Below are 24,702 nucleotides of genomic sequence, written 5' to 3'. Positions count from 1 at the left end.
CCTGTTTAGTGGATTTTTATTTTATTTTAGCACCGTTGTTGTGCGTTCGCTGTTGCCGTGCGTTACCTGTGCTGCTTCATGGCCTGTCTGGTGCCTTAACTAAAGCACTCCTTCTGCTGAATCACCTCTAAATTATTTACACATTATTCACTTTGCGTGTTTTTAGGAATCCGCTAGGTTGCGTAGCTACTAGCTCTTAGCCGATTTAGCATGGCGGCTTCTCCTGTCTCTCCCGCACTTTTCTGCTCTGGGTGTGAAATGTTTAGTTATTCCTCGGCCTCCTTTAGCAGTAACGGTACTTGTAATAAGTGCAGCTTATTCGTAGCTTTGGAGGCCAGGCTGGGCGAATTGGAGACTCGGCTCCGCACCGTGGAAAATTCTACAGCTAGCCAGGCCCCTGTAGTCGGTGCGGACCAAGGTAGCTTAGCCGCCGTTAGTTCCCCCCTGGCAGATCCCGGGCAGTCAGGAAAGCAGGCTGACTGGGTGACTGTGAGGAGGAAGCGTAGCCCTAAACAGAAGCCCCGTGTACACCGTCAACCCGTTCACATCTCTAACCGTTTTTCCCCACTCGACGATACACTCGCCGAGGATCAAACTCTGGTTATTGGCGACTCTGTTTTGAGAAATGTGAAGTTAGCGACACCAGCAACCAATTGTCTTCCGGGGGCCAGAGCAGGCGACATTGAAGGAAATTTGAAATTGCTGGCTAAGGCTAAGCGTAAATTTGGTAAGATTGTAATTCACGTCGGCAGTAATGACACTCGGTTACGCCAATCGGAGGTCACTAAAATTAACATTAAATCGGTGTGTAACTTTGCAAAAACAATGTCGGACTCTTCTTGTTTTCTCTGGGCCCCTCCCCAATCAGACCGGGAGTGACATGTTTAGCCGCATGTTCTCCTTGAATTGCTGGCTGTCTGAGTGGTGTCTAAAAAATGAGGTGGGCTTCATAGATAATTGGCAAAGCTTCTGGGGAAAACCTGGTCTTGTTAGGAGAGACGGCATCCATCCCACTTTGGATGGAGCAGCTCTCATTTCTAGAAATCTGGCCAATTTTCTTGGATCCTCCAAACTGTGACTGTCCAGCGTTGGGACCAGGAGGCAGAGCTGTGGTCTTATACACCTCTCTGCAGCTTCTCTCCCCCTGCCATCCCCTCATTACCCCATCCCCGTAGAGACGGTGCCTGCTCCCAGACCACCAATAACCAGCAAAAATCTATTTAAGCATAAAAATTCAAAAAGAAAAAATAATATAGCACCTTCAACTGCACCACAGACTAAAACAGTTAAATGTGGTCTATTAAACATTAGGTCTCTCTCTTCTAAGTCCCTGTTGGTAAATGATATAATAATTGATCAACGTATTGATTTATTCTGCCTAACAGAAACCTGGTTACAGCAGGATGAATATGTTAGTTTAAATGAGTCAACACCCCCGAGTCACACTAACTGCCAGAATGCTCGTAGCACGGGCCGAGGCGGAGGATTAGCAGCAATCTTCCATTCCAGCTTATTAATTAATCAAAAACCTAGACAGAGCTTTAATTCATTTGAAAGCTTGTCTCTTAGTCTTGTCCATCCAAATTGGAAGTCCCAAAAACCAGTTTTATTTGTTATTATCTATCGTCCACCTGGTCGTTACTGTGAGTTTCTCTGTGAATTTTCAGACCTTTTGTCTGACTTAGTGCTTAGCTCAGATAAGATAATTATAGTGGGCAATTTTAACATCCACACAGATGCTGAGAATGACAGCCTCAACACTGCATTTAATCTATTATTAGACTCTATTGGCTTTGCTCAAAAAGTAAATGAGTCCACCCACCACTTTAATCATATCTTAGATCTTGTTCTGACTTATGGTATGGAAATAGAAGACTTAACAGTATTCCCTGAAAACTCCCTTCTGTCTGATCATTTTTTAATAACATTTACATTTACCCTGATGGACTACCCTGCAGTGGGGAATAAGTTTCATTACACTAGAAGTCTTTCAGAAAGCGCTGTAACTAGGTTTAAGGATATGATTCCTTCTTTATGTTCTCTAATGTATACCAACACAGTGCAGAGTAGCTACCTAAACTCTGTAAGGGAGTTAGAGTATCTCGTCAATAGTTTTACATCCTCATTGAAGACAACTTTGGATGCTGTAGCTCCTCTGAAAAAGAGAGCTTTAAATCAGAAGTGTCTGACTCCGTGGTATAACTCACAAACTCGTAGCTTAAAGCAGATAACCCGTAAGTTGGAGAGGAAATGGCGTCTCACTAATTTAGAAGATCTTCACTTAGCCTGGAAAAAGAGTTTGTTGCTCTATAAAAAAGCCCTCTGTAAAGCTAGGACATCTTTCTACTCATCACTAATTGAAGAAAATAAGAACAACCCCACGTTTCTTTTCAGCACTGTAGCCAGGCTGACAAAGAGTCAGAGCTCTATTGAGCTGAGTATTCCATTAACTTTAACTAGTAATGACTTCATGACTTTCTTTGCTAACAAAATTTTGACTATTAGAGAAAAAATTACTCATAACCATCCCAAAGATGTATCGTTATCTTTGGCTGCTTTCAGTGATGCCGGTATTTGGTTAGACTCTTTCTCTCCGATTGTTCTGTCTGAGTTATTTTCATTAGTTACTTCATCCAAACCATCAACATGTTTATTAGACCCCATTCCTGCCAGGCTGCTCAAGGAAGTCCTACCATTATTTAATGCTTCAATCTTAAATATGATCAATCTATCTTTGTTAGTTGGCTATGTACCACAGGCTTTTAAGGTGGCAGTAATTAAACCATTACTTAAAAAGCCATCACTTGACCCAGCTATCTTAGCTAATTATAGGCCAATCTCCAACCTTCCTTTTCTCTCAAAGATTCTTGAGAGGGTAGTTGTAAAACAGCTAACTGATCACCTGCAGAGGAATGGTCTATTTGAAGAGTTTCAGTCAGGTTTTAGAATTCATCATAGTACAGAAACAGCATTAGTGAAGGTTACAAATGATCTTCTTATGGCTTCGGACAGTGGACTTATCTCTGTGCTTGTTCTGTTGGACCTCAGTGCTGCTTTTGATATTGTTGACCATAAAATTTTATTACAGAGATTAGAGCATGTCATAGGTATTAAAGGCACTGCGCTGCGGTGGTTTGAATCATATTTGTCTAATAGATTACAGTTTGTTCATGTAAATGGGGAATCTTCTTCACAGACTAAAGTTAATTATGGAGTTCCACAAGGTTCTGTGCTAGGACCAATTTTATTCACTTTATACATGCTTCCCTTAGGCAGTATTATTAGACGGTATTGCTTAAATTTTCATTGTTACGCAGATGATACCCAGCTTTATCTATCCATGAAGCCAGAGGACACACACCAATTAGTTAAACTGCAGGATTGTCTTACAGACATAAAGACATGGATGACCTCTAATTTCCTGCTTTTAAACTCAGATAAAACTGAAGTTATTGTACTTGGCCCCACAAATCTTAGAAGCATGGTGTCTAACCAGATCTTTACTCTGGATGGCATTTCCCTGACCTCTAGTAATACTGTGAGAAATCTTGGAGTCATTTTTGATCAGGATATGTCATTCAAAGCGCATATTAAACAAATATGTAGGACTGCCTTTTTGCATTTACGCAATATCTCTAAAATCAGAAAGGTCTTGTCTCAGAGTGATGCTGAAAAACTAATTCATGCATTTATTTCCTCTAGGCTGGACTATTGTAATTCATTATTATCAGGTTGTCCTAAAAGTTCCCTAAAAAGCCTTCAGTTAATTCAAAATGCTGCAGCTAGAGTACTGACGGGGACTAGCTGGAGAGAGCATATCTCACCCGTGTTGGCCTCTCTTCATTGGCTTCCTGTTAATTCTAGAATAGAATTTAAAATTCTTCTTCTTACTTATAAGGTTTTGAATAATCAGGTCCCATCTTATCTTAGGGACCTCGTAGTACCATATTACCCCATTAGAGCGCTTCGCTTTCAGACTGCAGGCTTACTTGTAGTTCCTAGGGTTTGTAAGAGTAGAATGGGAGGCAGAGCTTTCAGCTTTCAGGCTCCTCTCCTGTGGAACCAGCTCCCAATTCAGATCAGGGAGACAGATACCCTCTCTACTTTTAAGATTAGGCTTAAAACTTTCCTTTTCGCTAAGGCTTATAGTTAGGGCTGGATCAGGTGACCCTGGACTATCCCTTGGTTATGCTGCTTTAGACGTAGACTGTGGGGGGGGGTTCCCATGATGCACTGTTTTTTTCTCTTTTTGCTTTGTATGCATCACTCTGCATTTAATCATTAGTGATCGATCTCTGCCCCCCTCCACAGCATGTCTTTTTCCTGGTTCTTTCCCTCAGCCCCAACCAGTCTCAGCAGAAGACTGCCCCTCCCTGAGCCTGGTTCTGCTGGAGGTTTCTTCCTGTTAAAAGGGAGTTTTTCCTTCCCACTGTAGCCAAGTGCTTGCTCACAGGGGGTCGTTTTGACCGTTGGGGTTTTTCATAATTATTGTATGGCCTTGCCTTACAATATAAAGCGCCTTGGGGCAACTGTTTGTTGTGATTTGGCGCTATATAAAAAAAAGTTGATTGATTGATATATATATATATATATATATATATATATATATACAGTGAGGAAAATAAATATTTGAACACCCTGCCATTTTGCAAGTTCTCCCACTTAGAAATCATGGAAGGGTCTGAAAACATGGTAAGTGGAGTTGATTCCAAAAAGCTCTATTCTGGTCTCATCTGACCACATGACCTTCACCCATGCCTCCTCTGGATCATCCAGATGGTCACTGGTGAACTTCAAACGGGCCTGGACATGTGCTGGCTTGAGCAGGGGGACCTTGCTGCCCTGCAGGATTTTAAACCATGACAGCATCATGTGTTACTAATGTAATCTTTGTGATTGTGGTCCCAGCTCTCTTCAGGTCATTGACCAGGTCCTCCTGTGTAGTTCTGAGCTTTCTCAGAATCATCCTTACCCCACAAAGTGACATCTTGCATGGAATCCCAGACCGAGGGAGATTGACAGTCATCTTGTCTTTCTTCCAATTTCTAATAAATAATCATAACATTTGTTGTCTTCTACCAAGCTGCTTGCCTGTTGTCCTACAGTCCATCCCAGCCTTGTGCAGGTCTACAGTTTTGTCCCTGGTGTCCTTAGACAGCTCTTTGGGCTTGGGTATGGTGGACAGGTTGGAGTGTGATTGACTGAGTGTTGGAGTGTGATTGACTGAGGTCTCTTTTATACAGGTAACACGTTCAAACAGGTGCAATTAATACAGGTAAAGAGTGCAGAATAAGAGGGCTTCTTAAAGAAAAATTAACAGGTCTGTGAGAGCCAGAATTCTTGCTGGTTGGTAGGTGATCAAATGCTTATTTGCAGCAGTAACATACAAATAAATTATTTAAAAAAAATCATACATTGTGATTTCCGGATTTTTTTTTTTTTTTTTTAGATTATGTCTCTTGCAGTGGACAGGCACCTAAGATGAAAATTTCTGACCCCTCCATGATTTCTAAGTGGGAGAACTTGTAAAATCGCAGGGTGTTCAAATACTTATTTTAATCACTATATATATATATATATATATATATGACTGTAAGTATAAATATCTATAAGTGGGAAAAAAGAAATAACATAAAATAAGCATATTGTAAGAACAATAGAATATAACAGCAATGTGCTAAAATGGAAATATACATTATAAGAGGGGAAATATAAAATATACTTGTGTAATGGCCTATGTACATAATAGTGCATCAGTGTGCAACATTCACTGTTTTGTGCAGCATTCAGCAGTAAATGGTTTAGTGCAAATGAGCCAATGGATTCAAGTTAGCAGGCATTGTAGTGCAATAGAATGAAGTGTCCGTAATATAATAAGGTGGCCAGTAGAAAATAAAGTGACCAGTGATGGGGAGCTCCGTCCTTAGGGGGGGGGTTCAGTTGTTTAACAGTCTAATGGCTGTGGGAAAGGAGTTCTTGAACCTGGTGGTTCTGCATCTCACAGTCCTGAACTTGCGGCCTGAGTGTGAATAGTCCATGTTGGGAGTGAGTGGGGTCTTGGGATATATATATATATATATATATATATATATATATACACACACACAAGACAGCGGTGTTTCTGGATGTTGTTGATGTATGGCTTTCACTTTGCATGGTACAGTTTTAACTTGGACTTGTAGCGACGAACTGTGTTAACTGACAATGGTTTTCTGAAGTGTTCCTGAGCCCACGCGGTAAGATCCTTTACACAATGTTGTTGGTTTTTAATGCAGCGCCGCCTGATGGATCGAAGGTCACGGGCATTCAGTGTTGGTTTTCAGCCTTGTCGCTTACATGTAGAAAGTTCTCCAGATTCTCTGAAACTCCTGATTATATTATGGACTGTAGATGATGAAATCCCTAAACTGCTTGCAATTGAACAATGAGAAACATTGTTCTTAAACTTTTGGACTATTTTAACACACAGTTGTTCACAAAATGGTGATCCTCGCCCCATCTTTGCTTGTGAGCGGCTGAGCCTTTTGGGGATGCTCCTTTTATACCCAATCATGAGACTCACCTGTTTCCAATTAACCTGTTCACCTGTGGAATGTTCCAAACAGGTGTTCTTTGAGCATTCATCAACTTTCCCAGTCTTTTGTTGCCACTGTCCCAGCTTTTTTGAAATGTGTTGCAGGCATCCATTTCAAAATGAGCAAATATTTGCACAAAAACAAAAAAGTCTATCAGTTTGAATATTAAATATCTTGTCTTTGTGGTGTATTCAATTGAATATAGGTTGAAGAGGATTTGCAAATCATTGTATTCTGTTTTTATTTATATTTCACATAACGTCCCAACTTCATTGGAATTGGGGTTGTGTGTGTGTGTGTGTGTATATATGTATATATATATATATATATATATATATATATATATATATATATACTCGTATTTATGAGCAACTTTTCAGAAAGTTCAACAAAGATTAAAAGCTTGTAAGTACACAATATTTTGCCTGTATTTGAAATATTTATTGCAGTGTTGTATCTTTGATAAAAATCATTATTTAAAAGAAAAAAGGGGAAAAATATAAATGATGGATGGGGCTAACAAAAATATTTTGCAGGTCTTTCTTATTTTCTTTGAGGCTCCACACCTAAAAACGCTTCATATTTCTCCACAGAGGGTGAATAACAACGCAGGAGTCCAGAATGCAACTTTGGCAAGTGTGAGGAGCCCTTTTTTGTCATGACTGGATTATATATTCATTAAAACTCCATCTATACAGCTCCCCAAACAGGTTGTCAGGCCTAGAGCCAGCTCAGACCGCATCGGTACTTTTACAAGCAGGCCCCCCAGAAACCTCCACTAAGTCTGTTTTCAGTGGCTCTTACTGCAAATGGAAACACTTAACTCCCACAATAAATTACCCACCGACTCATGCTGCACTGCATGGACCCCCACCACCAGCTCAGCTAGTCCCAGGCTGCAGTCAGACTATGGATTTAGATTTTTACGTTTGAATTAGTCGTGTTATTGTGACTTTGGATCACATGAGCTGTCAAAAAGACATGGAGGAAATATGCCGCATTAAGGCACCAGCGTGCGGAGCTGCAGGGCCGGACGTTTGATCAAGGAAATGTCCTGCCCTTCTGGTCACCTCTTTGGGTTTGACACTGAGGTCATTTCAGGATAAAAATAGACATTTTGTTCCTCTGAAATATAAATACTTCTTGGTGCAGCAGGTCACTGATCTCAAGAGCGCTGCTCTCCAATTTAAAGTCTTGTTTATGGCGTTGTTGGATCATTAAGAGATGGCCGTTCATCTCAGCTTCTGCTGTTATTCTTTTAGTCATGATAGTACCCCTATGGGGTCAAATTCCCACACTGTGAAAACAAACTCAGAAACATTGATTTAAACTCCTGTATTGGATGTATGTGTTTGTTAGGAAATAACAACGCCATCAAGGACACTCGCTGAGAGTGCCAGTGAAGTAATCATCATTATCGTTCCAGCAAACGTATGTGTTTGGCCACCTAGTGATGTCATTGCAGCTGACCAAACAGATTTGTTGATGAAATATTGCCCCGCTGTTATAGCCACGTCGTGACGGCATTGCGTGTTCGCCGAGGGCTGGTGCAAACACAACAAACACAGCTGAATGTGGGGTTTACATTTCAGCAGGATGCCGGCACACGCAACGTCTGGGCAGGACAGGCGGTAGGCGGGGGGTGCAAAGGACCTTGACCCGCCAGCCGTGCCTGGCAATCTGCCCCCATGGTCAGAGTGGCCTTGATGGCAGGAACTGTGAAATGAATGACAGGATTTGCACACCAAGAAAAGTCAGACAACATGTTTGATCAAATACATAAAACCACACCAGGACCATAGACTGGGCCTGTAATGAGGGTGTAGTCCATCAGTTTCAAGTTGGAATTATTGTGTTTTTGAAGAGCTTCCAAAAGGAAGCCGCCAGCCTGAATACCATCGGCTGTGACTTTTGAGGTCAACACAACCACAAATGGAAAGAAAAGTTGAAAACCGTCTTTGGCCTGAAAAAGGGGATTTAATCTTGAAATAGTTTGAAACTTCATTCCGAGTTAATCAATTACATCCTGTCTCCACAAAAGAAGAAGAAGAAGGAAAAAGCAGCCTGAGAATGGTAAGAGACTGAAAATTTGCATTGGGATTGGAAACATTTTCACCAAACCCCAGTCTGAAAACTGGAATTCATTTTCAGTTGTTTGTTTCATCGGTTCTTTATTCAGTTAGTTATTGTAGAAAGAGACTACAAGTTAATGGGTTCCTCTGCTTGTTTTTTGGGTCCTGGTGCTTTATGTTATAAGTCTTTATGGTTGTGAGACTTGGACACAAACCAGTGACTTGAGGTTGCGACCGGAGGACCTACCTTTGTGGCTGAATTTGAACACTGGACTGCTCGAACTGAAGACCAAAACTCTACCAGGTCAGCCAAAGCGGAATTCCCCATGAGCCAAGCTAGCAGGAACATCCTTTCAATCCGGACTTCATCTTGCTACATATTTCCCCACCATTTTTGACTTTGTCCCGAAGTCAAAGGTGTATTTAAGCATGTTCTGTGGCTGGCTACCCACATCCTCTCGACAACACCAGTTTGTGATCGGAGGACCTATCTTTGTAGCACGGACGGCCATCTTCGACTCGCGCCCTATGACAGCTAGGATAGGCTCTAGCCCCCTATGACCCTTAACTGGAGTAAGTGGGTATAAAAAAATGAATGGATATCACCAAGATCTCAAAGGGTTATAAGATCAATAACAAACCAAAACAAACAAATAACCAGACAACATCCATCCATCCATCCATCTTCTACCGCTTAGTCCAATTAAGGGTCGCGGGGGGCTGGAGCCTATCCCAGCAGTCATAGAGCGCGAGGCGGGGTACACCCAGGACAGGACGCTAGTCTGTCGCAGGGCCACAAATAGACAAACAAACACAGACACGCCCACACACACACCTACGGACAATTTTTTTAAAGATTCCAATCCACCTAACCCGCATGTCTTTGGATGAGGGAGGAAACCGGAGCACCCGGAGGAAACCCACGCAAACACGGGGAGAACATGCAAACTCCACACAGAAAGGCCACGGGAATTGAACCCACAACCTTCTCGCTGTGAGGCAACAGTGCTAACCACTAAGCCACCGTGCTGCCCGCCAGACAACATAAAGGCAAGAAATAGAAAATTAAATAAATTACTGGTTTGCAACTGCAATCACAAAAAAAAAAGAAAAAAAAAGAATGATTTAAAACTGTAGTGTGCAAGATTTAGGGGTGTTTATCAGCAGAAATAGAATACAGCATTCATAACTACGTGGCCATTCATGCACCAGTAATATTTGCAAACGCATGTGGAGACTTGTGTGTGTGTCAAGCTGTTTGTGCGTAAACAGATGTGCAAATGTGACCTGGCTACATGAAAAGTGGTTAAAAATAGTTAATTAAGTTTGGGTAGTGTCTAATTAATATGGCAGCGCAGTCTCGTATGAACCCCTATGTGATATTGCGGGATTTGACCACATATGGGGACAGCCGGCACGAACATGGCAAAGAAACTCCGGCTGAAGTGTGGGAGTTTCAGCACAAACCATTCAGCCTGGCTCGGTAAACTTTAAAGCATACTTTGTCACATAGCAGACCTGATGGTTTAAAATGGTTTCCGCTGAAACCCCCACCCCCCTAATGGTTTGTGTCGACACCCCCACACGCTGCCCAGGGATTAGTCTCTTCCCACAAACAGTGTCACTTCTAATGGAAAAATGGTGTACTGTTTTGTTTTCGGCTGCAATCACCGAAGCAGTTGCAAAGTGGGTTGTTTTTTTTTTTAATTCCCAGTGGAGAAGGGAAGACGAGGGAAATGTGAGACATCGTGTCGGTAAGTGTTAGCCTACACAGCTAACCAGAGTAGCTGTGGTCTCTCGCCTGCACAACCACCTCAACATGTTTGAACTCCGGGTTATAAACAAACTGCAATACATTTTCTTTGCATTTTCACTTTGTAATTTGCCCAAAAACTTAGAGAAAGTGCCATGTTTTTGTCCCCGGAAGTAGAGAAATTACGTCATATTTGACTCCTTTAGCACCCGCTCTCAAACGAGACTGCGCTGCCGAATTGTGTGCCACATGGCGTTATCGTGGACACATATTTTCTCTGCTAAAGGTAGAAATCAGAGGCTGTTTTGTGCCTCCATTCAGCAGCGGCCTGCTCATGAAGCAGTGGGCTCATCCTGTGTGAGGCTCAGAGACACTGCTTCACGGGTATCGGACACAACGTCTTGCACATTTGGCTCACAAAGTCTCAGTTCTGGTCTTAATTTCTGCACTCGCTAGCTAGCGTTCTTTTAAATAAGCAATTATCAGTGCTCAGTTTGATTTCTGGAGAAATTTTTGCCGAGCCATCATTAAGTTTTGTGTGTGACGTCAGGTCACACTCAGATTAGGTCTACACTCTACACAGCCCAGTCTCACACTTTTTATTCTCGTGATCATGAAAGGAGTCACATTTACATAACTCTTATTTTTATATTTTACTATTTCTAACCCTACCCCTTCCTCTCATTTTAACCATAACCCTCACGGCTAATACCCTATGACTGCGGACGTGACCCTTAATGCTGCGTTTACACATAACAACAACAAGTCACGAATGCCACAAAGTACACATTCTTGGTCGCTGATCAGGAATGTGATTATTTGGGGCAGAGGCGTCAGGTGTCCTTAGGAACTGTTGCAACCTACCACACGTTACGATTAATGGCATGTGTTGCTGGAGAATTATCAGGAACAATTACGCACGGTCAAGAATAGTGTTCCGCGTTGTTGCGCGCTATTGTGCGTAACAGCGCATCGTTAAGTTCTGTCACATTGTGAACGAGGTGAATTGTCTCCACACACACACAGCCATATTCATCCAACCGAATTCAGATCGCTCCAGTTTTTCAGAAGAACTTTGTGACTGCATGCGTAGTTGGGCTCTGTGCCATGGAGTGGCGCAGAGAGGAGGAGGAGACGGACAGAGCCAGATGTGTGGCTTCATGCGGCTCTCGTCTTGCACATTTTCCCAAACATCTGGTGCATGCAGCAGGTGGAACACCTGCAGGAGCGCGCTGAAGAGCACTGAAATTTGACTTTTAGCCGACTTGGTGTCAGCAATCAAACTGAATGCGGTGCAGCAGGGTTTAATTGTGCGCGCGCTTCTTCCTCCTCCGGACTGGAGGAGGTACAGAGATGTCTGGCTGCACGTGAGTCTCCTCTCACTCCTCTGGTTCCTCTGGCTCAGACTCGTCCTCCTGCTCATCAGTTACAACAGCAGGTGGAACACCTACAGGAGCGTCCTGAGGAGCTTCAGCAGGAACTGTGGAACGACATTTGGAGCCGAGTTTAATTGTGCGCACATGACAGAAAACTGATTCGTCGTGGCGCGCAGTGAAATGTGACACCGCATTACAAGTCGTGTCAAAACTTGACAGTTTCTGTGTCACTTCGCAATAACGTGTGACAGTTTGGGCTCCAAGAACCATCACAGGAACCACTACGAACGTTGTCACGTTCTATTAAGGATCAATACACATCAAGACGGATCAGTACGCTCAGTTGCGACCTCCACGACATGAGACGAAATGAGGGTGGTGTGTGACATTCGTGGAAGATTTTTTGACAGGCAAAAACATGCGCCACGAATATCAAGAATATCACGCACCAACACGCACTATTAAGAAACCTATTCAGATGCGTTAAGTCACATTAAGAATGTCAGGAATGTGTCACGAATGACAGAAAAATGACATTCGTAACGCATCTTGGTTATGTGTAAACGCACCTTAACTGCAGTAAGCAGGTACAGAAAATGAATGAATGTGTGTGTATATGTGTTATGTGAGCTGAAGCTAAGTAGGGTGGCGCCAACCGAAACGGTCCCCCCCCTAAAAATCGATCCGCCCTGCCTTCACTTGCATGCGTCATTAGCCGCGGTTCGACGATTATCACGTCGTTTTTGCTTCAGACTTCACTCCAGTCATCATGTATCTCAGCGACGGATATCTGAAGCTTTTGTACAACAATCATTGTCATATAAATTCAGCCTTATTTCATCATAAAAGACAGAGGAAGCCATTGGAGCGCCACAGCTACACGAGCTGCTAGCTGATGCCTTCACAGTCATTTCAAAGCCTCAGTTCTGCTTAAAACGGCCTTATTTCTGCTTAAAACTGACTTTAGAATGATTTAAGAGGTTGTACCTTGTCATTTGATGGTTAATAATCCCATTAATCCATTTGATCGCTTTGGGTGAAGAGACTGTCTCAGACAAACTGCTGATCTCCGAAATGATGCATGCACAGTGGAGGCAGGGCCGATCAATTTTTAGCGGGGTACCGTTCGGTCTGCGACAGGGGATTTAAAAAATAATAATTAAATCCTAAATCTGACCATCTTGTCACAGCTAATAGACTCCTTGTAGCATGAATTTGGTGTCTGAGTGTGAGTCCTGGTGTCTGAGGTCAAAATCAGACTCCCCGTTGGAAAAGATAAGGCTTCCTTTTTCCATGTTGCTGTTGCTCTGTGATATTGCTTCACACTGAGCCAAAGCACAGTGGTACAACTTCTCAAGTCTTGGTCAGAGCACTGTCTGGATCAACAGTGATTAATATATATATATATATATATATATATATATATATATATATATATATATATATATATATATATATATGCATACTGGAGCAGAATTTGTGAATGTATGGGAAAATACATTTTTGTCACTTGCACTTTAAATGCAAACATCCAGCAAATAAGTGAAATCACAATCTCATTTATTTTATAGTTAATTGAACACCTTTTTAAATGTTGTTCACTTTATCACAGTTTGGAGATGGGTAAATGGTAAAAAAGTAAATGGATTGCCGTTACATAGGGGAGAAAAACACATTAAATGTACCCAAAAGGCATGCACATAAGATCACTCTCTGTTTTTGAGCCTCTATGTCACATCTTTTTAGTAGGTTTAACTGCAAGGAATTTTTGGACAACACCTATTTTGTGGAAACTCCTTCCGCAATCCCAAACAGTTTGTCCACGTAACCTCAGGGGAGCCGCCCGCAACTGTGTAATTGGAGACGATTGAGTACACGGTGAGACCATAGCCTGGTGAGTTATTGGGAAGCTGAAACAGAGATTGCCAGATGTTTACTCAGAACTGCCATATGCGAGAACGTTTCTGAACATCTATGCAAAATGTATGAGTGGTAGTTGAGAGTGTGAACCTTTGACCCAGTGTCCATTACAGGTACAAAAAAGAAAATGCTATAATTCCAATTGACCATGAAGCTGAGGCAAAACAATGACGTTTTGGCTTTCCTCTAAAAGTAAATGTTCCTCGGGATATCAGTCAGGAATCCCCTTTTTACTGATGGAAAACCATGGAGCCGTCAAAATAGGGCTCAGTAACCCCGCTGCCTGGTTTCAATTAAAGCATTGAATATCAAAGACAATCACTCCCATTTTAATGTGCATTTTTTATGTGTTCCCCAGTTTATTTTGATGGAAAATTTGTGGGTGGAGCGCTTGCTAATTGGTACGGAAAACTTGCACCTGTGGTAGACCAATGTTTTGAGAGTCAGAAACATTGAATAGTTGCGTTCTTTTTCTTCTGAGGAGGAGTCCAACTTTATCCCAAAAACAATTCCAGACTGCATCTGACGTGTAGGATTGTCTGGAACAATACAGTTACATAGTGGCTGTGAGTTTCTCCAGTCTGGGTTTGATAATGCAGGATAATTTGTCATTCATCACGAAACATTTAACTATTCCTTTACTTCGAGATGCTGACATTTAGAGCTCAAAAAATCAATACTGATATGAGAACATTGTCAGATTGATGGGGATAATGTTTCATATTAATGCCAACTACTTTTGTGTTTTGCATTAGAACTGAGCGTCAACAGCAAGGGTCACGGTGGTTGCAGGAGCCTATCCCAGCAGTCATAGGGCATGAGGCATGGTACACACTGAATAGGATGCTAGTCTGTAGCAGAGCCATATATAGACAAACAAATACATTCACACGTGCACACACACTTAAAATCAATGTAGAGCCACTGATCCACATAACCTGCATGGCTTTGGAAGGCGGAGGAAGCCGGCACACCTGGAGGAAACCCACACAAACACGGAGAGAACATGCAAACTCCACACAGAGAGGCTCAGGTGGGAAGCAATTCCATGACCTTCTTGCTGTGAGGCAACAGTGCTAACCACTAAACCGCCATGCTTCCCAACATCCTTTTCAAGAAGGCAAAATATTTCATTGATATTTAAATGTAATTTTGTGTTTTAATGAAAGAACTTGCACATCTACTGTGTGAATGGTTGATGTGTAATTTATATATACGACAAACCCTCCGTGACATCACCCATAGGTTTTCTGTAGAGCTGGTTTAAGGCGGTTTCAAAATATCACCATCCTGCCAGTGCCTGATTCTGTCTAACGTCAGGCCAACCCATAAATGTGTATGGTATATATTCATCACGAAACAGGTGGAGTGTGCACATCACTCCACCTGTTACAACTTATCTTAATGCATATTGGATGGTGGTTTCCATAAGAGGTGGCTTGGGTGCGGCTATTAAAAGATTTTACCTGAATATTCTCTTAGTAACCATGGAATAACACAGAAGATGAGCTCAGTGTGCTCTCGATACCTCCGAATTAGTACAAATGGTGCTAAAATGCAAATTAAGTAATACTAAAATTTCTTTTAACTCAAATACTGGGGAACAACTTCTTTGATGGCCTGTAGTACAAATAACACACAGTTAGCCACATTATCACAGAAACAACAAACATGGTAAAGTCCAGAGCACCTAAAAACTCTGCTAGCAGGGCCCTGGACTCAGCTTGCCGGCGCCTCGGTGTGATTGGTCCCCCCGTCTGATCGGCTTTCACTGCACATGCATCATTTCAGAGCGTCAGCAGCAGTGCACCGATTATCGCCTCGTTTCTGCTTAAAACTGCACTCCAGTCATCATCTATTTCAGCAAAAAATCTCTGAAGCTTTTGTACAACCATCATTAACACAACAATTCAGCATTATTTCACAATAAAAGGCAAGGGACTGATCAGACCATGACACCAGCGCGTCTGAGTCTGACTCTCTACAGCCACAGTGATCAAAGGGAATAATGCGATTATTAATCATCAGATGACAAAGTAAAACCTCTCAAATCATTCTAAAGTCAGTTTTAAGCAGAAATGAGGCTGTAATCCATGAATTGCTGCTGACTCTGACACAGAACTTCATGGCTTAAAATCACTTAAACTGATGATTTATTAAAACATTTCAACCCCTAGACCTATACAATAGTCATGAACATGGAAACTAGCTATAGAAACCCTATGTTTTTCTGATGCAAAGTTTGAGATTATAACATGGGCTTCTATAGGGAATGTCTCACATTTGGGGTCAGTCTCATGCAGACAGTGAAGGAAATGCAAGATTTGACACTTGTGTGTTGGCTTCATTTTCTCTACAGGAATATAATGGGAGATTTATATTTACGGCTAAGACCAAGCTTTACTAAATTATAAATAACTTTTTAATATGAGACAGAAACTTACTTTTTTTTGCTGAAAAGTTGACTTCTCAGACTTTCGAGCCAGCCATCAGCCATCTTTGTACTCCTCATAGAAGCTGTGTGATGACGTGAGCAATGTGAGTGTCCAATTGGAATTGGTTCAACGTCACATGGTTTTCCAAAATCCAGTCGTAGGGCAGATTTACCTCACGTGATAACCCAGATTGTTTTTAGGAGTGATGTGTTACTAGTTGGCCCATTTGAATAGCCCCCTGGATGCTCCAATGAGTACATACTATTGGGCTCCAAATGCGCCCTGCACCATTATGCACAGTGATCACTGAAAGCAGACGGAGCAGACAGAGAGCCTCTGATGACAATCTCACGTGCTCAAACAAAGCGTGTGTAACTATCACGATTGCTCCACTAGTTTGCATGTGAATGTTACTGGATAACTTTGTTGCTTTTACCATGAAGACAAAAAACACATAGACCATTTTGTATATATTGTTCAAAATGTGCCTTTGTGTTTATTGTTTGAACCTTTTTGTTGGACAGTCTTTCACACAAGACCTCAAATTACGTTTATAAAGTGTGAAAACAGTTGTTTATTATAGTTTGCTGTGTGTTTTGAATAAATGTGTGTGGAAAATTATTTTCCACTTTACTTTTTCCTTCCTTATTTTTGATTGTAAACTTTTATTACACTTATAAAACATATATTATGAAAGCACAGGTTGTCCTGAAAAAAGGAGACATAAAACTTGATTGTGGGATGCAGGGAAAGCTGTTAACAGCAATAATAAAACATTTATGCCAGGCGAGTGAACTGTCCAAAAAGTGCCCTCGGACCCCAGAGGGTTAATTAACACATCGCATGATACTGACCTTGGAAGCGCAACTCCTTCTACAGCATTTGGCAGATCTCAGTCAAACTTCAAACAGTGATAGCACACCTTGTGAAGATTTGATTCGAAGGAAAATAATTCTGATTGGACAAGGGAGATAACTGGACTTTTGTTGGATTTGCTTCATATTTGTCAACTACATCTACTATTTTGTTATTTCAGGTATTTAACTGTGTGAAGATTTATATGCGAGCTTCAAGTATGATGATGGGTATCAGCTTGGTCACAGATCTCTACTAGTTCAAACTAAACTCAAACAGTGACAACACCAGAGTTTTGGTCAGTCTTACTTGCCTACACCCATTGTCTCTTGATTTGTAGAGTTCCAATGATTCATGATGTTTTGAAGCTGTAACTTATTAAAATTTGTTGCTCAAAATTAGTTTTTCCACAGAGATATGATGGACCTGTGAGACAATGAGAAGTAAAATTTGTGTTTGTTAGCAGAGTTGAACAGCGATGAAGGAGCACCCAAACATGAGAACATCGCGCTGAGGTGATACAAAAACCAACCACGTGTTTGCACTTGCTTCACGTTTCCCCAGCGCGTGGGCCGCGATAGTTGTCCCAGCTTTGAGTAAGCAGTAATTTAGATGTTAGAAAGTGATTTACTTTGTTGTAGACTGCGGACGATATCTGACCTGTTTTGGAGAGTTTGACAATAATATTTCTCTTCACGGCTATAGACCCCTTTTAACCTCTTTGGATCATTGCTTTGGTTTGACATGTCCACTGTGGTGTATTGTTCTAATTGTTTCCAGCTGCTGAATACATTTATTCAAACTTTGTTTTTGGAAGTCACATTCTGTGATTTTGGAGTAGCGATACCCTCCTTAAGGTCTTCTGGGAGTTAATAACTAGTGGATAATGTGAATTCATGGGACACATCCTGGATTTTTACACCCCATAGAAAATGTATTGAGAGCCAGAGAAGCAGTGAATGAGTTTTCAACCGTGACACCATGTCTGGTTTTATTATTACGCTTATATGCAACTTCACACATTGCTCCCTTATAACAACTGAGCCCTCTGCTCTCATTGTCTTGCAGATCATTTAAGTAGGTGCTATTCATCTGATTTTTGTTTCAGATAGCTTTTACAGCTTGAAGGTCTCAACAGTTCACTTCATTTTGCACACTTAGACGTGGACCTTTGGGATGATCAGGTATCTTCTTTATGGTTCAACCCTCAGGCTGTAGATCTGGGAATCTTTTCTGTAGAGTGATCAGGGTCCAATTTAAGATTTGGAATTGACAACTGGACATGTGAGTTCTTGCGATTTGGGCTTGTGCTGCCGGTTACCGACGGCTACCCCATCAGAATGAGGCAGGGGAGGATTATAGGCCCACCCACAAGGAGAACGCAACTATTTCCTCTTCATAAATCAAAATGGACAGTCTCTGTCGGGGCTTTCAATAGCAGCAGAGTATGTTTATGTTTTAAAAGAAGCTCTAAAAATAAGCTGGAATTGTACATTATATCCAGTATGGATACATACCGTACCTATAGTATGTTTATGAATGTGTGAATTACAGATAATGCTGATCAATAATTTTATTACACCAAACAAAATAGCTTAGAAGAGCAAATGCACTTTGTTACAATTCATGAAATCCATTACTGCATTGTGTTCCCTGGACATTCAAAATCTATTTAAGACTAAACACATAAAGACGTTTGGGTGCCTGTCTTGAGTTTGGTAACACCCCCATCTCACACTAGAGGTCAAAAGAGCCCCAATCGTGTCCGAATGGAAATTTGACCCACATTCGGGGAGTGTTGAGATGCATTTGAAAATGTCAGACATCATTTTCAGAGCAGTCTAAAAAAGTTGGGCACAGTTGTCTGTCCCACATGCTATGTACATAGAGACAGGACATAAAAATCAAAAATCTGCATCATTATAAAATCACTTTATTACAATAAATATACATTGGAACCTTGGTTTTAGAATGACACTAAGAACATATTTTTTCAACAAAAAATGCATCACTTTTCAAACAAAGTCTTGGTTCATGAACATCTCCGCGGCAGTAGGTGCCGGCAATGCATCATGTTGATGCAATCCGCCAATAAACTCGAAAGAAGAAGAAGAAGATGCAAGAAAGTCTTTGGATGTCTATTAAATCATATTTTTGTGGACTGCGTGGTGGTTCTTCTAACAGTTTACTTTGTTGTGGATGTAGCAAGGTGAAGTCCAGAATGAAAAGATGTTCCTGCTAGCTTGGCTAGTGAGGAATTCCCCTTTGGTTGACCTGGTAGAGCTTTGGTCTTCAATTCAAGCAGTCCGGTGTTTGAATCCCACCACCGTCCCAGCCACAAAGATAGGTCCTCCGATCACAAACTGGTGTTGTCGGTAGGATGTGGGTAGCCACTGAACATCCTTAAATGCACCTGTGACCTTGGGACAAAGTCAAAATGGTGGGGAAATATGTAGCAAGGTGAAGTCCAGATTGAAAAGATGTTCCTGCTAGCTTGACTAGCGGGGAATTCCCCTTTGGCTGACCTGGTAGGGTTTTGGTCTTCAGTTTGAGCAGTCCGGTGTTCGAATCCCACCGCCGTCCTGGCCACAAAGATAGGTCCTTCGGTCACATCCCTGGTTCTCAAGACCAGGCACCTAAGTGACTCTATTCTATTTTACTCTTCCTTTTTAGATATTTAGATATACCTTAGTATACTAGCATAGTTCCACCTTAGAATTGGAATATAATGTATAAGATATACCTTACTGAATTTTCATGGACATTAAAAGTTATGAGCCACATATTTTTTCCAGTAATCATACATTTAGTGCAGCTAACGGGTGAAGCTACCGATAGCTAAAAGTGCTAATGCTGTTAGCATACATAAATCCGACCAGAGTTTCGCTGCAGCAGAGGTGCCTGATCCATTCAGAAGTTCAGTTGCCAGATGTTCTTATGGTCTCTTCTGTACAGGTAAGGTGAAATTAAATTGTCCATTTTATTACCATTACTGTATAGTATTTTGTATAAGATACTATTCTTTGCATTTTGTCTGCCTTTTATTTTTGAAATGCTCTTAAAAAGGCAAAAATGCAGTGTTGTTTTTGGGGCCAGGAATTGTTTCATCCTTTTTACATTGTTTCTTATGGGAAAATTGATTTTGGTTTAAAAACAACTCGGTTTAAGAACAACATTTAGGAAGCAATTCAGTTCTAAAACTGAGGTTCCACCGTTAAGTCTTCAGTTTTACAGTGCACCACTTTATAGAGTGCTAGTGTCCTCTGCACTCCCTGCTTTTCTAATCAAGTTATTGGAAACGCTTTGGACACATAGATACGACAGAATGTAGTTCACTTATTTATCTGAGAGACAATGGTTTTGACCGCACATTTTGAAAACACATGAAGGAGCTGAACTGACATCACCGCAATCGCAGCAGTCGTTCTCGTTACGTCTGGTCATTAGTAATATTTGGAGGTGTCTGAAAATTTTCCAGCACAGTGTGTGTCTGTGCTTTGACATATCTAAAAACTAATCACCACTATTTTCCTTGTAATGAGACTCTCTGCAGGGACCTGGAGTTGTGGAACACGCATACAGACGAGTCATGACATGACTCACCCCGCCAAGTGGTGTCTGCAAATACGTGCCTGATGTCAATGACACAATTTCCCGGATACAAAAGCGTGCACACACACACACACACACACACACACACACACACACACACACACACACACACACACACACACACACACACACACACACACACACACACACACATCTCTAGTACCAGTCAGTAATTACACATTTCCTTCAAGATATGCAATTTATCCCAATGTAATTCAGTTGATGTGCTCAGAAGTAATAACTGTCTACAAAGTGAACCTTTATCAGTCAGACTCTAACTGGCATGTGCATTGCCTCCTGGGTATTGGTGGTTTATGACACAAAATTCCGATGGAAACGCATATTTCCAATGTAAACCCACAGGAAGATGTCCTGGAATGATTCGGCCAAAGCTTCTGGCTGAGAATCCACAGAGCTGCGTGCGTGCGTAATTGGTCGAGCAGCAGAGGAATGACCTTAAGTTTAGATTTGGGCAGTTAGGAGACCATGGAGACAGACTCGATCCCCAGTCTGCCCCTTGCCAGATTTTATTTTGAAACTCAGCTTTATGTTTGACCACTAGGGAAGCACTCAGACATTAAAGTGTCTCTAGCAGTGACACCGCAAGGCCTCCGTAAGTGATATATGTGCCGTAATAAATGAATATTCAATTTTTTTTATTTAATTTATATTTATGTCGGCCAGTGGGTTCATGTGGTCACTAGTGTTCTCAAAATACTTCATCATCATCATATTAAAACATGATTAGATTAGATAGAACTTTATTAATCCCTTGGGAAGACTCCCTCTGGGAATTTGAGGTTCCAGTAGCATTGTATAGCAGCACACAGGGTAAGAAGCACACAGAGCATCAAAAGTGAAAGTAAAACAATAAAATAAAATTAAAAATATAAATACCAGACATACTGATCGCTACTGGTTTACTGGATACTGTGCCTCTCCTTCCCATTCTTTGTCTTCCTGTTGACAGGAGTCTGATCTACAGATGGCAGATCTTAAAATGTTGGGATTTTTTTTGGCACAGGTCGGATGGTTTGGACATAAAACCAGCCAAGATTGAGACAGTTTAGATGTAAGCAGAGGAGACACGTAGGGTACTCGGGGAGAAGGATGGTGAGGATGGACCACCGGGCAGGAGGAGAAGAGGGAAACAAGACAAAGTTTATAGATGTGTTGAGGGAAGACATGCAGGTGTTTGTTGGGCAGAAGAAGATGCAGAGGACAAGGTGAGATGGAGACTTAGGTTTTGCTGTGGAGGCCCCTAATGGGAGCACCCAAAAGAAGAAGATATTAAAGCAATTCCATCTGTGAGTGTTCTACCCTCCTTTGACATGTGTCACATAAAAGAAGACCCTTTTCAAGAAATTCAAGTCTAGGAGCAAATGCTGGTGAAACATGCTTAACCTCTGTACCCTGTTTGATTTGCTCAATGGTGTAGGGAGATCCCCATTGATCAGAAGTGGAGCAGGATCAGGATCCAGCCTGCTGGGCTGTTAGCCGGGGAAGCCGCGTTCTTTGCAGTGAGGTAATACTTAAAAAATCCGCAGCAGGTTCTAATTATACCAGAAGAACTCAGCGTCTGGCTGAGTTTGGCCGGAGGAATGGCCAACACAAGCCATTTTGCTCTTCTCTGTGCGTAAGACGTAAAAACCAAGGGGGGATGCCCTCGTACCATCCAGCCTCGTCACAGACTGTATGGAATTACGCGTGCAGGAGGTTCTGCGTGTTGTTTTGACCCTTTCTTTGCATGCATATAACTTGGCATCATGGCGATAAGAAGTCGAACGTCCCACTGGAAGTTAAGTTTGACAAAAATAGGCACCTTATGAAGTTTATTGCCTTTAACTGTGCAAAAACTCAAGGCGGTGCCACTGCATCTCTGTGTTCTGATTCCGTGTGTGAGCCAACCTGCTGAACAGAACGGCAGTCAAACGGGGGGTAAATCCCGCGTGTTTAAGGTCAGACCCGGTTTACGAGACTCTCAGACCGCATGCATTCCAGCTTTTCTCATTCATCTGTCTTCGTTCATCAGCTCCCTCAAAGGCATACGATGATTTAAAAAAAAAAATTAAACTGATATTTCCTTCCGTCTGACAAAATTATAGGACTCGTCAACAACGCCCAATCTTAAAATAAGATGGCAACAGGAGTGAAACTGCACTCAGCAGCAAAACCCTCGATTTGACTGGGCTGTAAACTGTCAGTTTACAGTGATTAACACAAAATATTTGCTGCCATAGCAACCAATCAGCACACTGTCAAACTGTTACGGCTGTGCTATGGTGCACACCTACCTGCCAATTATGTTTAATGAGTTTTAATTGTTCCTTTTGAAGGACTGTAATTTCGCTTTATTAAAGACTTGTACATTTTCCAGCCGGCGGTCGAAGCCCTTGCATGTCTTTCACATCACTGTGGTCCCGTGTTTTTTAACCTCCCTGACCTCACCCAACACACTCGTACGCACACGGTTATGCAAACGTGTACCCGCAACACCTGCACACCAGCGCTGCACCGCACCGGGAGGTGCAAATGCATTTTTAAGCTTTGATTGCAAGAAACAGCAAAGTAGCTGACTAACCCCCCCCAAATCTCATCGTTACCAGAGCTACAGGGGACGAGAGAGAACTCTCTGTAGTCCCGCCACACAAATAGAGTGGTGACAGTTTAATGGTCTCTAAGCTCACAGCACCACACCCTTGCCACTCCACATAAAAGTATGTATTTCCACCCCTACATGTGACGTCAGGTGCTTGAACCTGAGCTGCAATGCTCCAGTGCTTTTTTGGGGGGGAGTGGGGGGGGATGTCTTACAAGAGTAAAAGTCCCTGTAAAGCCATGATATGGTTTTGCGTGACTGCGAGAGGAAATCTCGTAGTCCTCCATGACTGTCGAGCCTCCTAATGCTAACATTTACTTCTCATTTATTTATGCTAATCAGTAACAACTGGGTGTTGAAATTCTTTGGAATCTCGTGCTTTAATGATTACAACCTGGAAAGACGTGCAAAATTTATAATTTTTAATTTTTTTTATATCACTTTGGGAGTTCTTTCTGTGGTGCGATGAGGACCTTATTCCACTGTAATGAATTCTCTGTGCCTATGTGCCCTACAACCACTCGGATTATTAATTTTCTCCTTCAAGGCTTTTCCAAATAATGTAACCACTATTTCCTGCGCGCTCACAAAGCCATCCATATGGGAAATTACAACCAACAGACTTTCTGTCTCTCTAAGCTCCGTACTCGGTAATATGCGGACCTGTTGAAAGTTTGCTGGAGACTCTGCAACCTTTGTGGCTTGACAGTCTTTTGTGTGAGATGCTCCAGAAGGGATCCCAGATTTGGAGCTGTCCTAATGACCGGCAGTATCACCAGAGCCTTAAAAGAAACAGAGAGGTGGGGAGAGGTGCATCATTAATAAAGTTAACAAGGGGAAACATTCAGGTTGTAGATTTGTTACAGAGCTATGCAAAAAAGATTCTTTGTGATCCCGTGATGTCATAATATGTGGTTCTGTGTGGCCTTGACATTTGATCAGTTCTGTTAAAAATTTAACAACTTTATCTTTGACTAAAGCCAGTCTCCCATTGTTAATTTTTGACACCCGATTGTGTAATTTTTATTTTTATTATTTATTTATTTTTATTATTTTTTTTGATGCAAGAACCAATCAGATACCAAAGATGGCATTTTAGGGCCACACTGAATTTTTTTTTTTTTTTTTTGGACTTCGAGAATAAAGTCGTAATATTACGAGAATAAAGTTGTAATATTACGAGAATAAAGTTGTAATATTACGAGAGAAAAAGTCGTAATATTACGAGAATAAAGTCAGAATATTACGAGAAAAAAGTCGTAATATTACAAGAATAGTCATAATATTACGAGAAAAAAGTGTAATATTACGAGAAAAAAGTTGAAATATTATATTATGACTTTATTCTCGTAAAATTATGACTTTATTGTCGTAATATTACGACTTTATTCTCGAAGTCTTAAAATTCTGACTTTATTCTGGTAATATTATGACTTTATTCTCGAAGTAAAAAAAAAGAAATTCTGGGTGGCCCTAAAACGCCGTCGTAGATACCAAATCAGGGC

At 41.5% G+C, this 24,702-nt stretch overlaps 1 long non-coding RNA gene across 1 annotated transcript; it reads left to right on the top strand.

Moving 5' to 3' along the window:
• The first annotated feature begins 14,474 nt into the window (after window positions 1–14,474).
• LOC117522281 lies at window positions 14,475–20,701 on the top strand. The gene is made up of 3 exons (XR_004564190.1): window positions 14,475–14,588; window positions 15,759–15,761; window positions 20,654–20,701. It is a non-coding gene; the product is annotated as an uncharacterized LOC117522281 (long non-coding RNA).
• The last annotated feature ends 4,001 nt before the right edge of the window (window positions 20,702–24,702 follow it).

The sequence above is a fragment of the Thalassophryne amazonica genome, chromosome 12 (assembly GCF_902500255.1).
Source record: "Thalassophryne amazonica chromosome 12, fThaAma1.1, whole genome shotgun sequence".
NCBI classification, from domain to species: domain Eukaryota; kingdom Metazoa; phylum Chordata; class Actinopteri; order Batrachoidiformes; family Batrachoididae; genus Thalassophryne; species Thalassophryne amazonica.
This window is presented reverse-complemented; position numbering and strand designations above follow the sequence as displayed.